Source organism: Eleutherodactylus coqui, chromosome 7 (genome assembly GCF_035609145.1).
Source record: "Eleutherodactylus coqui strain aEleCoq1 chromosome 7, aEleCoq1.hap1, whole genome shotgun sequence".
Taxonomy (NCBI): domain Eukaryota; kingdom Metazoa; phylum Chordata; class Amphibia; order Anura; family Eleutherodactylidae; genus Eleutherodactylus; species Eleutherodactylus coqui.
In genome coordinates, this window is record NC_089843.1 from 67,671,944 (window position 1) to 67,687,568 (window position 15,625).

The 15,625-nt window shown below is 40.3% G+C and overlaps 1 protein-coding gene across 1 annotated transcript in view; it reads right to left on the minus strand.

Annotated features, from left to right (window-relative positions):
* NWD2 (NACHT and WD repeat domain containing 2) overlaps nt 1-15,625 on the minus strand; it is a 203,065-nt gene that overhangs the window by 61,055 nt on the left and 126,385 nt on the right. The window lies entirely within an intron of this gene.

Sequence of the window (15,625 nt, forward strand, 5' to 3'; positions counted from 1 at the left end):
AGACTGTTAAGTGTGACAATGACTTGTCAACATTCACGCTTCCATAATTTTATAGGCATCCCATCTTCTAACATAAAGCTAAGGTTAGCCTGACATTGGTATTAATGCTATAGGCTGAATTGCTGTGTTTGCAGTTCTTTTTAATAACATTGGTACAAAACAAGTTCAAAGATTCAGTAAAATGCTACAAGATAAAACTTCAAGATGATAAACTCAGTCTACGGTAAGTCTGATTAGCTTTTGTAAAGTGGCATGTGCCCTTGAGAAAGCAAAAACCTCTTGCCATCAAATACAAGTCCGACCATACAAAATCAGCCAAACATCATCCACCCTGTTTTACAGATGTTACACAAGTTATTGATATAGTGATAGATTAAAGCTCACCACAGGTAATGTGGCAAAACAAAAGGTAAAAAAAAGGTTCTCTGACACCTAAATACATTAAAGTGGCAGTAGGAGATATAGAGATCCATTAGAGATTATGGTCAAATGCTAGCACTTACAGAAATACTTGCCCGCTCCCACCTGTGCCTCCTAAAGGTTCATACGAGAAAAAAAACTTGCATATATACATAAAAAATTGGAAGTACACAAGGAATGATGGGTTGCATAGACTGCTATTATTGCCATATTATGGTTCTGTACAACTCGCAGATTGTATAGAGCAGTAACATGGTCAAATGCATAATCTAAGCATTATCATGGTGCATATAATAAACAGGTGATGCCTGCTATATAATGTATGTGTGCATTTGTGAATATATGTATTCATATAAAAGGGTATGTACATTTGCAAGAAAAAGTAAGTGACCCATTTGGAATTACATGGATTCTGCAATGATTACCAATAAAATGCATGCTCTACAGTGAGGGCTTAAACAGATGGGTGTAATTTCATCCCATTATGTGTTTGTGATAATCATGGCTGCATAACGGGACAAAATGAAACCAATGATTTCAATAGTTTCGTTTTTGTTACCGTTAATACTACGTGTGAGAAAGATAGGGCAGGACCAATTTTCCTGCTTTTTTTTTCAGACTCGCGCAGAATAGCGTGGAGTTTGAAAAGTAAAAAAAAAGATTTTACCTCATTTATGTGCAACTATGCTCTGTAGCAGCGAGCGTAGTTGAGCATACGCCCGTGTGGAGAAGCCCTAAGTTACAATCTTAGACAAACACAATCTAACTAAATTAATCGGACACAAACCGTTGTATAGTTTGTCTTTTATTGAGCACATTGAGTAAACAACATCCACAGTGCACGGAGAAGAATTAAGTGACTCTCTGTGTTAATGATTTCTTGAAGAGCTAATTGGGAAAAGAGTTTTTAAATTTAGGAGACATGATTGGAGGTATGAGTTTCACAGATGCATTGTCTATTAAATAAAGGCACACAAAGCCTGGTTGCTGACAAAGTTGCCCTTCTCAATAAAAAGATTGGTTAGTGTGAAGCATGTCTTCGGTGCAAACAACTTTCGAAAGACCTCAAAAGATGTGTTATAAAGATGCAAGAGGGTGGAAAAGCCCACAATATCATAGACCTAGGTTACATCAACGCATGGTTAGAAAAATTGTCTACAGAAATCTTACATGTATGAGTGTTAGTATCTAGGTATATGCATTCAGTCATAATCTCGCTCTTAACTTTCAAAACTGGGAGCAGCTCCATCGCAAAGTTTACTCCCAGAACCCCGTGATTATTTTCCGCTCCCCCGGAGTACAGTAATAAAATGCAAATATTATGTTTCTTTATATGTGGTACTGTCGCCTCTTCGTATCCCTTCATCCCAAAAGAAGGTGACAAATTTGGAACAACATTACACTAGAAAAGCCTGTTAAACCAGTACATGGAGATACTTCCCACACATTTGATCATTATCTTTCATTAGAAGCCAAAAACAAAAGCTTATAAACAATTAAACGTCTAATAACAGAGACATTGTCAGCACACAATCAGCTCTATTAGCTCTTTATATAATTACTAGACACTGTAATTTGGTGCCAATAACAACTACTGATTTGCACATAGTATTTTTTAGGCGCAGCACTCAGTGTCTTACAACATCAGCATTATAATTACTAATAATTGCTGCACTACAATTACTTCCGCTGTGTGGATCCCGTACAGCATGGAGTACATATGCAGTACAGCATGATTGTTTATTTAAGTATTACGATAAGTAAATACAAAGCGCTGTATATAGGGTTGCCACCTTTGTCACAAAAAATACTGACCACTTTAACCCTTTCCAATCCAATTAGTATCCTGGTTTTCCTAGTTGGCTTACTCTTTTTCTACCGTTATACAACAGCGCTATATGCTGGCTAAAGCCAGTACTGCATGAGGTGACACGTTGGATAGGCTCCGACAGCAGAGAGGCTGGCAATATACAGTAAGAGAACCCCGACGGACGTCTTCCAACATCAGAGCTGTACAGCCTTAAATCATAATGTCTTTAGACGTCAGACAGTGGATTGGAGAGGGTTAAAAGGAGGTGTGGTTTAGGGGTGAGGCTTTTTAGTATGTCTTTACCTCCGTTTAAGTAGTAATTGCGCCCCCCTCAGTGGCCCCAATAGTGACCCTTATAGTGATAGTGCTTTTAGTAGTGACTCCAATAGTACTAGTGCCCCAGGTGGTGGCCCCCAATAGTGACCCTTATAGTGATAGTGCTCTTAGTAGTGACTCCAATAGAACTAGTGCCCCTGGTAGTGGCCCCCAATAGTGACCCTGATATTGCTCTTAGTAGTGACTCCAATAGAACTAGTGTCCCCCTAAGTGGCCCCAATAGTTACCCTTATAGTAATAGTGCTCTTAGTAGTGACTCCAATAGTACTAGTGCCCCCGGTAGTGGCCCCAATAGTGACCATTATAGTGATAGTGCTCTTAGTAGTGACTCCAATAGTACTAGCGCCCCCAGTAGATGCCCCAATAGTAACAGTACACCCAGTTCTGGCCTCAATAGTAATAATGCCTCTAGTAGTGACCCCAATAGTAATTGTGCACTAAGTTTTAGCCCTAACAGTAATAGTGTTCCCCAGTAGAGCAGTCAGCCAGCGTAAATGCAATCTGGCCAATGAGTAATTAATTCTGGGCCAGGGGCTCGCGCATTGCACCACAAAAATCACTTGACCGCTGAGAACAAGGTTTCTGAGTCTGAGGAGAAGCCTTACCACCAGGAAGAGGATGCTAAGTGGACCACCTCTTTGTGGCTGTACTACAGCTTTGCAACTGCTTCTCGTAGGTCCCATAGTGCTGCACAAGTGCAGTATGGGTTTTCAATTAATTACACTGGTCAACAAATTAAATTTTTTTTCTGTATCTGGTTTGAAAACAGGTTGGTCCAACTAATTTTGGGGTGCTGAATTCAGTGGAAGAATCAGATTCTATCTATCACGTCACTTTTCTGAGATACATATTACTATTACATAGACAATAATACGGTATTGACAAATATTGTCTGGTTTTAAATACAAAAAAAATAAAATAACACTCAGAACTCAATAATGTTTTTCTGGTAATGTATTTGTGAATGTAACTCAAAAAATACTGATATGCTGAGGTAAGAATGAAGAGAAGTGCTTCATGCAGATTACAACATACACTAAACAGCAGTACAGTTAGGCTCATGTCGGTAACCTTCCTGCTCAACTACACTGTTCTGCCATCTAGTGACCATTTTTAGAACTTCATCCACTGTGTATTACATTCAACTGAAGAGATTAGCTTAGTCACTGATTTCATTTTATATAGATAATTCACCGGAAAATGAGCACAAACACAAAAACCTTTTTTAAAAAATTGAAAAAATCTAAATTACATAAAAACCTTACATGATACATCATTTCTAAAGGTAAATTCGGATTCTACACCCAAAAATCCTTATGGATTGATAAATCGCACACCAGATGCAAAAATGCTGTCAAGCAGTGTTATCAGCCTCTAATGGGGCTGGTACAAATAAAATACCAGCACCGGCCTCCCGATTGAAATACCGTCTGGGCCGGTGATATAGCAACCAGGTAGCAACCTTAGCTGTATGCATTTTAAGGATACTGAAACCATTTCTCAGAAGCTAAATTTTAGGAAATGCAAAGTTATTTGTATTAATCACAGAATCAATATAACATAGAGTAGTGGGAGTGGAAATGTGGAAGCTGTGATTTACTACAACAGCAGCGACATGATTTTATACTCCCAGTAAGTGCATTCTATTGATCTCCTCATCTGTAATACACCAAGCAAGCAATTCATTATGCGCCCTGTCTGATATACAGTTCTTTGAGTTTAATAAAGATAGGCAAGTGGATGCCTTAAAGGGGAAGTCTACCTTTATAGCTTTTCTTCCCTCAAGATACCGGCCTATGAACTGAGATCCTATAAGGGTATGTTCATACAGGACAGATCTGCTGCAGAACCTTCTGTGACTGTTCCATATCTATAAGGCTCCATTCATATCAATATTATATATCAATTTTTACTAGATCAGTTACAAAATTAATACAAACTGACGAGAAACAGATGTATAATGGAAATAATAAGCATCCGTTTTTCATGGAAAACTCTGAAGGATCTGTCAAAAAAAGGACACTTTGATCTCTGTTTGCTTCCGCTAGGCTTCTGTTTCTCATCATCTGGCTGTGCATGTGCGGTTAAGAAAAATGGATCTGTAAAATAGAATAAATGATGGATAGCAATGGGAAACATTCCATTTGCATCCATTTCCCATTGACTTCAATGTTAAAAAAAGAAAAAACAGAGTTGACCAATGGGACTTTTATCCAATTTGTTTATTTCCATTTTTATTGTCCAAGAACACAGAAGAACGGGAAACATAACAATGATGTGAATTGACCTTAATGGGGGTTTGGAAAAGGATTTTCAGTAGCAAAAAGTTGCCTACAAGAGCAAGATTAAAGGGATTTTCTGGTACTAAACTACTGATGACCTAACACGATAGTCATTATTACCCTGTTTCCCCGAAAATAAGACGCGTCTTATATTAATTTTTGCTCCCAAATATGCGCTACTTCTTATTTTCAGGGGGTGTCTTATTTTGCCGCGGCAAATCCGCCTGTGGCCGCTAATCCCTCAATTGGCCAGTTTTGTGGATGAAATTTCTCAGAAATCTCGTCCAGATGGGACAGCAAATCTGTCACGGCAAAGCTGGGAGAAGCCGGTGTTGTGGTGCGGATTCACCGGCCACAGAAATGGAAAAGCGTGCAGCCAGGTCGCTTTAAAACGAGCTGAGTGCCGTGGGCTTTGAAGCAGCGCTTTCCTGGCGGAAATCTCGCTGTTTATCGCTGTGGCCAAACCGCGACATTTCTGCTGGAAATACACTCTGTGAGAACCCAGCCTTAAGAATCACACACAGGTTGCATGACTCACACACAGAGCCATAAAAAATAAGGGCTGTAAAGTAACGTACCTGTCTGCAGACAGAAGTTCCTGTACTACTTGTAAGCAGGGATGGTATTGCAGCTGCCGGCCACCAGGGGGAGCTCATCACAGCAGACATGTACAGCAGGAACAGAACGTACAGTATGGACTTTTCCAGCCAGCAAGGGGAGCTCACAACAGCACACTCGTACAGCACAGCAGGGACAGGATAACAGCAGACTGTCTGCAGATCTACCTATACATCTGGAGGTAGGAGACAACGGGGATGGCAGCAGGGGACAAGCCTTTTGACTTGCCTGCACAATTTACTATGCCTTACTATTGGGGGGTGCCTTATATTTGGGACTTCTGCAAATTTCAGGGGGTGCCTTATTTTCAGGGGGTGTCTTATTTTCGGGGAAACACGGTAGCAGATCAGTGGGAGCAACACCATCAACTGTGCAGTGGCCTGTAGTGGTACTGCAGATAAGGACTGATTCAGTTCATGTGCTTGCGTGTATTCCACGGACAGCATACAGATCCATAGTAGTCTATAAGGCTATTCACACAACAGATTTTTCACAATGGAAGAAAATCAATGTATGTCCTATTCTCGTCTGTTTTCACAAATGAGAGGAGCTCATGCAATGTGTGGGGTCTGTGAACATTGGACGGAACATAGATGGGCAACCATGTGCTTTCCAATGTACTTTGCACCCGGTTTTCATGGATACAATATGGAAGTGACTGTGTGAATACAGTCCCATTAAAGTGAATATGAAAGAGCTATAGTACCATTCTGGGGCACTGCACAGAGGGTGGAGTTCTGCTTCCAATACACCGGGCTGCCAGGTAACAAGTCCTGCCAATATGCTATTGATAACCTTAACTGAGGATAGGTCATCAATAGTTTAGTACCATAAAAACCTTTCAGGGCAAATAAATATGGGCTTATGCGCTCAATTGCGAGCCACTACAGAGCGTATTAGCGCATGAAGCAGGGTTTTTCTTTTTTGGCTATTCAAACTCTGTGGTGCTGCCCTATCTTTTCTTACCCCAAGTATCAACGCGTGAGAATCTCGATAGTGAAAACGAAACTGTTATAATTAATGATTTCGTTTCGTTCCGTTATCTGGACGTGATTTTCACGGCCGCATAACGGGACTAACACACGCCCATCTGTTAAAGCCTGAGGCGTAGAAGGGGGCGGAGCCAGAACGCCGCTGCTGCCGAACCGAGCCGAAGGCAGAAGACCCTTCTGCGCAAGCGCGTCTAATCGGGCGATTAGACGCTGAAGTTAGACGGAGCCATGGAGACGGGGACGCCAGTGGAGGGAAGGTAAGTGAATAACTTCTGTATGGCTCATATTTAATGCACGATGTATATTACAAAGTGCATTAATATGGCCATACAGAAGTGCTTAACCCCACTTGCTTTCGCGAGACAACCCCTTTAACCGTTTCACAATCACCGACAGTAAATTTACATCATGGGATGATGAACGTTGTATAACATAGTAACATAGTATGTAAGGCCGAATGGAGACAATGTCTATCTAGTCCAGCCTGTTTATCCTCCTATGTTGATGATCCAGAGGAAGTAAAAAAAAAACAAGAGTCAGGAGCCAATTAGCCCTTTTGGGGAAGAAATTCCTTCCCGACTCCCCAATGGCAATCAGACTGTTCCCTGGCTCAACCTCTAATAGTTCCTACCTGCCTGTATACCCGGATTAACAATTAACCTAAGATTTATATCCTGTAATATCCTTCCCCTCTAGAAAGACATCAAGTCCCCTTTTAAACTCCTCTATGGATTTTGCCATCACTACGTCCTCAGGCAGAGAGTTCCACAGTCTAACTGCTCTTACAGTAAAGAACCCCTTTCTGTGTTGGTGGTGAAACCTGTTTGTATGGAGTGCGCTTGCGGAGCGAAGTCTGCTCCACACCCGGTAGCTATCGGCTGTTTTTGACCAATGACAGACATTGGCAACTACCATGATCAGAGCTGTGTTTAACAGTTAACTATTTACATTTCGCTGTCAAAATTGATTGCATGTTAAGACAGTCATCAGGAGTGGTGGCTTTCTCCGGCACCCAATCTGTACCCCATGCAACGCGATTATGGGGTGCTAATGAGCTAGCATGGCAGTCAGAAACCTAGTGAAGGATCCCAGGGCTGCCATTGATGGATACCTATAATGTCCTGCCAGTGGCAGGACTTAATAGGCATAACTGAAAATCAAAATATACTGCACTACTAAAGTATTGCAGTAAATATTACATGCAATCAAGTTATCGTAAATAGAAGTTTCCTGTGGGGAGTAAATATAAATGTAGAAAACAATATACAAATTGTTTCTTAAACAAAAAAAAATATAAAAAAGCCCAAAAAACAATAAAAATCTAAATAATTAACAAACCGTACATATTTTGCATTGCTGTGTCTGCAAAATCCAAACCATTAAAATATTGCCCTATTTACATCACATGGTGAACACTGTAAAAAATACATAATACCAGAATTGTGAGGGTTTTTTCCCCCAAAAAAACTAAAATAAAAAGTGATCAAAATGGAGTACCCCCCCCCCCCAAAAAATGGTACCAATAAAAAGCCCCACATAAAACAAGCCCTCCCACAACCCAATCACTTAAAAAATAAAAATGTTTATGGCAACTGAAAGCAATTTTTGTTTAAAGGAAACGTCTATTTACTTTTTAATAGAAAATAAAAAAAACTATATAAATTTGGTATCTCTGTAATTATAACGAGTCACAGAGCAAAGTTCATATGTCATCTTTACAGCACCATGAATGTCGTAATAACCCCCCCCCAAAAAAAATAAAAAATAAAAATTCAACAATTGGATTTTTTTTTTCATTTCACCTCACTTAAAAGTTGTTTAAAGATTTTTGTTACATTATATGGTACATTTCATGGTACCATAAAGAATACAACCCATCTAGCAAAAAAACCCAACAACCTTAATGTAGCTATTTTGATGGACAAATAAATAAGTTAGGATTCTTGGAAGGTGGAGATTAAAATAAAAAAATCTTGAAAGGGTTAAAAACTATTTCGATCATGCCCACCCTAGATATATGCAACATAAAGAAGCGTCATGTGCAGTGGTATATGAATAGGTGCTCAAGTTGGCTCAACCATCTTGACTATGGGTGTTGTGAATCTGGGAAGGTTTTTCCCTATTCAGATCACTTGATAGGCCAACTTGTCCGCCACCCATTTGACCTTGAGGACATACAGTAGGGTTGTGAGGAATTGTGCAAAAAACACTAGGGATGGGTGAGTGCGTGACATGAACCAGCATCAATTCCGTATTTTCAGGACCCCAATTCTCTACTGCCACCCATGTGTCCAACCAAGAAGATCATTTAGATTTTCAAACATTGGAAAAACAAATTTACGTCCACAAAAAAAATCTGGATTTGTGCTTCATTTTGCCTCCTGACTTTTCATGCAGCACCTGGACACAATACATGTGGTCTGCTGTGCTGGTATAAATCCAGAATACTGCTGTATTGTGGTGATATTGCCACCTACACAGAGGTCAATGCGTTTAGCTGTGAACACAATTGATTTTTTTAAGACGTAATCCTTTAAGTTCTTTCACAATAACAACTCTGTCAAGTTTACCGCGTTATGACAAACGCATATTCACCCCCTTGGGAGAATTACAATGTGCAGTCAGGCATTTCTGTATAACCAAACAAAATGAATCCTGTGCCCTCGAAGATATGATGTGCATTGGAGGTCATGCGGATGGCTTAGAGAAAGCAATCTAATACACCACACGTACACAATGCCTTACTATGAAAAAATGGGTTTAATCTAAAAAGTCTGTAGGACACAGCTTAGAATCGAGTCCGAATGCAGTCACATTCCAATGTTGTGACTTCTGCAATGAGGAACATATAGTATATAAAATCCTAGAATGGTAGAGTTGGAAGGGACCTCCAGGGTCAACGGGTCCAAACGCACTGCTCAGTGCAGGAGCACTAAATAACCCCGGGCAGATGTCTGTCCAGCCTCTGTTTGTAGACTTCCATTGAATGGAGAACTCATAAAGTCATACACATTACATAATACCATATCTATAATGGTCTTCCCTTGCTGTGGAAGTCCTACTGCAGGTCTATATGATAACCTCCTGTGGCACAAATCGTAGCCAAATACAATGTTGGGGCTCCAAATAACGTATCTGAATGCACAACTCTTCGTTTCTTGGGATATAACAGAAGACACCAACTTCCAGCATGGTTACTGTATGGGAACAACTGAAGGGCGAAGCTCTGGTGGACAAGAAGACGGCAAATATTGGATCACTGAGCCGTGGAAAAACATTGTCTGGTCAGATGAATCCCGATTTCTGTTGCATCATACTGATGGGAGGCTCAGAATTTGGCACAAGCAGCATTAATTAATGAGCCTTTCCTCTTAGCTATTCAGTGCATGATACTACCTCTATCTAATCTGCAGAAACTATAAGAAGCTCTCATATTCGCATGGGCCAACAAATGATTTTTTTTCTCTCACAGCAATGTTGCGAGGTTAAAAATCTCTGCATGTCCTATTTATTGGCGTTCTCTTGGAACCCGTAGCCCATTGTTTTCAAAGGGACATTTAAAGACATGCGAGTGCGATGTGATGTTTCCTATTGAAATAAATAGGAAACACTTGTAATCCTCTGATACGCGTGAAACACGTGCCAGTTTTCTCGCCCCTATGTCGCACTCACACATGTCAGTGGCTCCTATTGTTTTCAATGGAGCATCTCACGAAGCCGCTTGATCACAGTGCTTTTCAGCGCTGCAATTTTCAACCGCAGCCTGTCCTATTTTTGAGCACTTAGCGCTCCTCACCAATGATGGAGTCTGCTAAATGCCGGCATCAGCCGCAGCATCGCTGCAGCAAAAATGCGGCAAAGCACTGCAATTTAAATCGCTGTGCTTTCTGCAATGCCTGTGTGAGGGAGGCCTTAGGCCAGTTTCACATCAGTGACAAGATCGCACGACTTTCCGGCAAAGTGACAACATGAAAAAAACGCGTGTTTGTAAAACAGATGCTTTTCAATGGTTTTCTTCACATTAACGATGTTTTTACTGATGCCATGTTGTGAATAAAAAAAGAATTGCGGTGTGCCCTATCTTTCTGCGATGTGCGATTTTTTTTATCTCCCATGTTTCCCTATAGATCCTCCTCCTTTATCGCACGAGCTTGCAATTTTTGTGCGATGCGTCTTTAACATTAGAAAATCCTATTGACTTTAACAATAAAAAAAAAACAATCGCATGATTTTATCACGGGTAGCGGTGATACGATGCAAGATTATTTTCAAGAAAAGGCATCGCTGACACTCAAAAATCGCGGGAAAAAGCTGCGATATTGCCGTAATTTTCTCATGGCGATATTGTGATCACTCGTGTGAAACTGGCCTTAGTCAGTGATAACTACCATGTTTCCCCAAAGACAAGACCCTGCCTTATATTAATTTTTGCCCCAAATGAGGCGCTAGGTCTTATTTTCAGAGAATGTCTTATTATACTTACCTAGCAATTCAAATCTGCCCGTGTGAGCGCGACCTGAAAGATCCAAAACACTAAAGCAGTAAACTTTGTGAAAACCAAAGTTTTTGTCAGTCTTCAGCCTCAAAACTTTTGGCCACAACTGTATAACACAGTTCTGTAGGTCAAATGAGGAGCATTTAGTGTATATATGTATAAGTAAGGCATATAGCTAATGTATAGGTTTACTACAATACACACCTTATGCTGTGTTTAATAAACATAGGAGTTTGGCCAATTATCTGCAATTATGATATCCAATAGTATAGTTATTATAAGAGTTCAATAATAAGTGCCATAATATGCCAATATCATATAATCAGTTATTTTATACCGCTTTTGTATTGCATCATGTTATTGTATGCTTCTGAATGTGCAGACTATTTACTGTCACATCCCAATGCCCAGTAGATGGCGATACGGCAGTTTACGTCTCATCCTTGATTCCCTGAGGCATTCCGGTAGTCTTAACACCAAAATAAATTATCGCAGCAATTCTACAAAAATTCGCACCTCCCACCATCAAACACTTGATTCTTTTTTTGAAGGTGATAAATTCTCACTAATGAGCAACGAAACAAAGGAGACAATATTTCTGATCATTTCTATGATGTTGATGTCTTTCTGTTAGTTCTGTTACATGATCATTTAATTATATTCATTCATTCTTTTGAACGGATTATAAAATAGAGATATTGCCATAATTCTAATAATTTGATACAATGTAACAGTATGCGTTGCTGTAGGCTTGTTCTTTAGGGCGGTGGTAAGTATAGTGATGCTCCGTTTTCAAGCCAAATAGTACAGAATTTCATTAAGACTTCATATTTTTTAGACTTGAGCTTTGCAATATTAAATTTCTGGGATTTTTTGGTAATTACACCTGTGAAGATGTATGGCGGACATGTATGGGGATTGTAGGGGACGGGCTCGGGAAACCACAGGTCAGCAGTAGAGTTAAGCGTGCGTACTCTTCCAAGCTTGATGCTCGTTCGAGTATTTGCATACTCAATGGTGTTCGACCCCGCCCCCGTTTTGTCCCCTCCCCGCCACTGACGTGACATATTTGACCCCTCCCCGCTGCGATGCTGCGCACGTCAACGGTAGTTTGTGGCTGGCTTGGCGGAGGAGAGAGAGAGAACACGAACACAGGAAAAAGAAAAAAAAAGCTTGGCAACCGGCGGGTCCCATAAAAAAAATGCTCGAGATTCCCATTGAAGTCAATGGGGTTCGATGCTCGAATAGAGCTCTCGAATTTTACGAAAAGCTCGACTCGAATAACGAGGACCCGAGCATTTTGGTGCTCGCTCATCTTTAGTCAGCAGGCAAAAGACAAGCAGCATCGATGGAAATATAAAAAACTTATGGTGATCAGATGAAGGTGATAAAGTAATTTTAAGATTTTTTTAGTAGCACAACATGAAAAAAACTATATAAATTTGGCATCACTGATGGGGCCCATTCAGACCTCCATTAGGACTTTCAGTCACAATTTCCATTTCTCTGTTCTATTTAAAGGAATTTCAATGGAAATAAACGTTTCTTTTTTTTTACCCGTTGATTTCAGAGGTTTTTTTTTTTATGGAGAGCTTCAGTTGGCTTCCGGTGCATTAGACTTCCATTTTTTTTCTTTTTACAGGAGCAAATATGGCTGTCTATTTGTTCAGTTGAAAAAAAAACCTGAAATCTAATGGAATGGAAGCAAACTGAAAGCTTTTCCTTTGCTTTTCATTGTTTTGGAAGTCCATTAGCATCAATTTGGGAAAAAACAAACGTTTATTTCCATTTGAATTCCTTTTTTCTGCTCCAAAACAGAACAGGAAGATGAAATTATAACTGAGGGTCATAATGCAGGTGGGAATCCTCCCTACTCGTTCTGACTCACATGTCATTTTTGCCACAGTGTGTATCTCGTAAAAACAAGACAACCCCCCCCCCCCCTTGAAAATGGTGCAATTGTGTTTTTTTTTTTTTATTTCACTCCACAAAAGTTTTCTTAAAAGTTTCCCACTACATTGTGTGGTTCATTAAATAGGACCATTGTAAACTAAAACTCATCTCGCAAGAAACACGCCCTCGGGTAACTATGCTGCCAGAAAAATAAAAAAGTTGCGATTTTTGAAAGTGGGAAGGAAAAAGCAAAAAATGAAAAAACAAAAGTGGTTGTGTCCTCAAGGCGTTAAGTGTCACTTCCTGTTGAACTTGGAGAGACCACTTGTTACATTAGTTGTGCTGAACTTTTTAAATCGCTCGTTTGATTCTTTTTTGAATGTGTGTAAATTTGTCATTGTGGGGGCCGTTCCGGTCAGCCACAGTGATGTCTGACTGAATGGAGCGCTGGCTGCTCATTCCTGGCCGCGACTCCATTCATTTCCATGGGACTAATGGGAATTGCCGATCACCACTCCACTCAATGCCCTCCTCACTGCAGGGAGGTGCAGTGGATAGGGGTAAATTTAGATTTTGGTGTAACCCCTTTAAAGCTGGCAGCTAAAAATTTTATTTGACTCCTTGACTGAATCTTATAGTTTAGGAGACCGTGGCTCCTAGGTTATATTTTTTAGTCTGAAGCAATACAGAGGTATATTCCCATCACTATTCCACTGTATTATGGTGTATTGCTAGGATATTCCATAACATTTTGATCTTGGGTGTGGGGTCCGTACTTTGGGAGTCCCCAGTGGGTAGATGGAAGAGCAGCAATGCATGGAAAACAGTGTATGCATCTAAAAGGATTCAGGCTGTTTTACCCCCATCGATAAGGAACCCTATAAGGTTATGTTCAGACAGTGTGAATTCACGGTGGAATTATAAGGGTAATGTAATTCTTTCTAATGCGGGTTTTTGGGACAAGTCAGTGCACATATTCATCCCTGTCAGTGGGCAAAATCCACATGCGGAATTCTAATGCGGAAAATTAAGTTTATGCAAGTTTCCAGGCGATAGATCACTTCTTGATGAGGAAAGTCTAGTTTCTGCGTCCAAATTCCGCATGCGAATTTGGCCCTTGACAGAGCGAAATCCGCTCATGGATCCACACCAAAACCCCACCAGTAAGATGCTAATTCTGACGAAGTTTTTTAGAGGTGGAATTCAGGCGGAATTCCACTGTGAATTCAGCCATGTGAGCATACCGTAAATGCATGTTCACACAGGACAGGTTTGCTACGGAATGCCCACAGCACATCTGCAGCTGAAAGTCCACACATTAAAACCAGCACCATTTGGTGTGGATTGTGGTGCGATTTTAGATCTTGGTGCAGATTTCGCACCCTCATTGAGAAGAAATGGATTCCGCAGCGTATCCGATGCTATATTGGATATATGTCAATTTTCTTATGGGTTTTCTGCGTGTCTTTTTGCACTGCGTGTGGATGACATTTTGGAAATCATATCCACTTTGCTGCTACTGTAAATGCTGAGGATTTTCTGTACGGAGGGTTCATATGGAAAATCCACAGCAAATCCGCCCCATGTGAGCATGGCCGAGGGCTGCTTTCCATTACACACCATATAGCCACATTCATCCATTCTGCACATTAAGCAGATTGTTATCTATAACCTTTTCCCATTTGTAATGTGGAATGTCACAAAATACCTTTAAAGAATAAATCTTTTGATACGATTTCCATTGCTGAACTGCAAAAATACCAAAAGCAGTCCTGTAATTATTCGCGTCTGATTTCTTTTTACTACTCGCTGTTATTTTTCAAGTCGATCCTTGTACGTGTACGACATATTAATTCTAGTTAATAATTTCAGTGCGGACAAAGGCCATTGTACTGCCTGCCCATGAGGTATGAAAGACCAGTTGGCAGGTGTCTGAGAAAACATGGCCTGGGAATAATACAGGAGAATTAGGTTAAACGCTTCACTTTATTCCATACTGTGCGTTTTTTACAGTCTTATTCTGTGCAAGAAAATAGCAATTGAGATACCTCAGCTTGTACAGCCGGAGCGCCGGAGACGAGATCCTCCACAGCATATGCTTTCCTTGTTTGCCTCTTCATTCCAATCTGTAGTTAGTTACAGCTCCCTAAATAGGCTCCATTGGTTCTCCTGACATGTCTGTTTTTAGGAAATACTTGCACTCTTCATGAAACAAAACTTCCGGCGCTTTTTTCTTCTTTTTGTTTTTTTTTATAAAGTTTGTATTCTTCTGTACCTCTCTTATTCCTCCTGGAAATGACTGAGGACATTGACAACTGGGTGTTACCATTTCTCTTGGCAAAAGAGTGTGTCCCTACATAGTCTGACAACGTCAGAAACTAACTAGACAGTGTCAGACTACAGATGCAGCATGGCTGCCATTTAAACTGAATGGCAGTGGCCAGGCTATGCAAATAGTGTAGTGGTGCTTGTTGGTCTATGCCAGAAACACAGCATGCCATCCTTCAAGGATGGCGCTGCTACATCTGTATAATAGACTCCACTGAGAATGGTAACGTTTTCAGTTTAGTCATAGTCTCATACAATTGCCAGAAGAAATAAAAGAAGAACAGAACAATTCAAAGTTTTACAAATATGTGATTCAGAATTGTTATTTTAACAGACCAGTTACACACTGGGGGATCTAGTTTGAACTTTGCTAAGGACGCCATTCAAAAGGTGAACATTTTTTCCATTTTCCATATCATACTTCCTGGTGTGCACTAAAAAGACAGTCTTC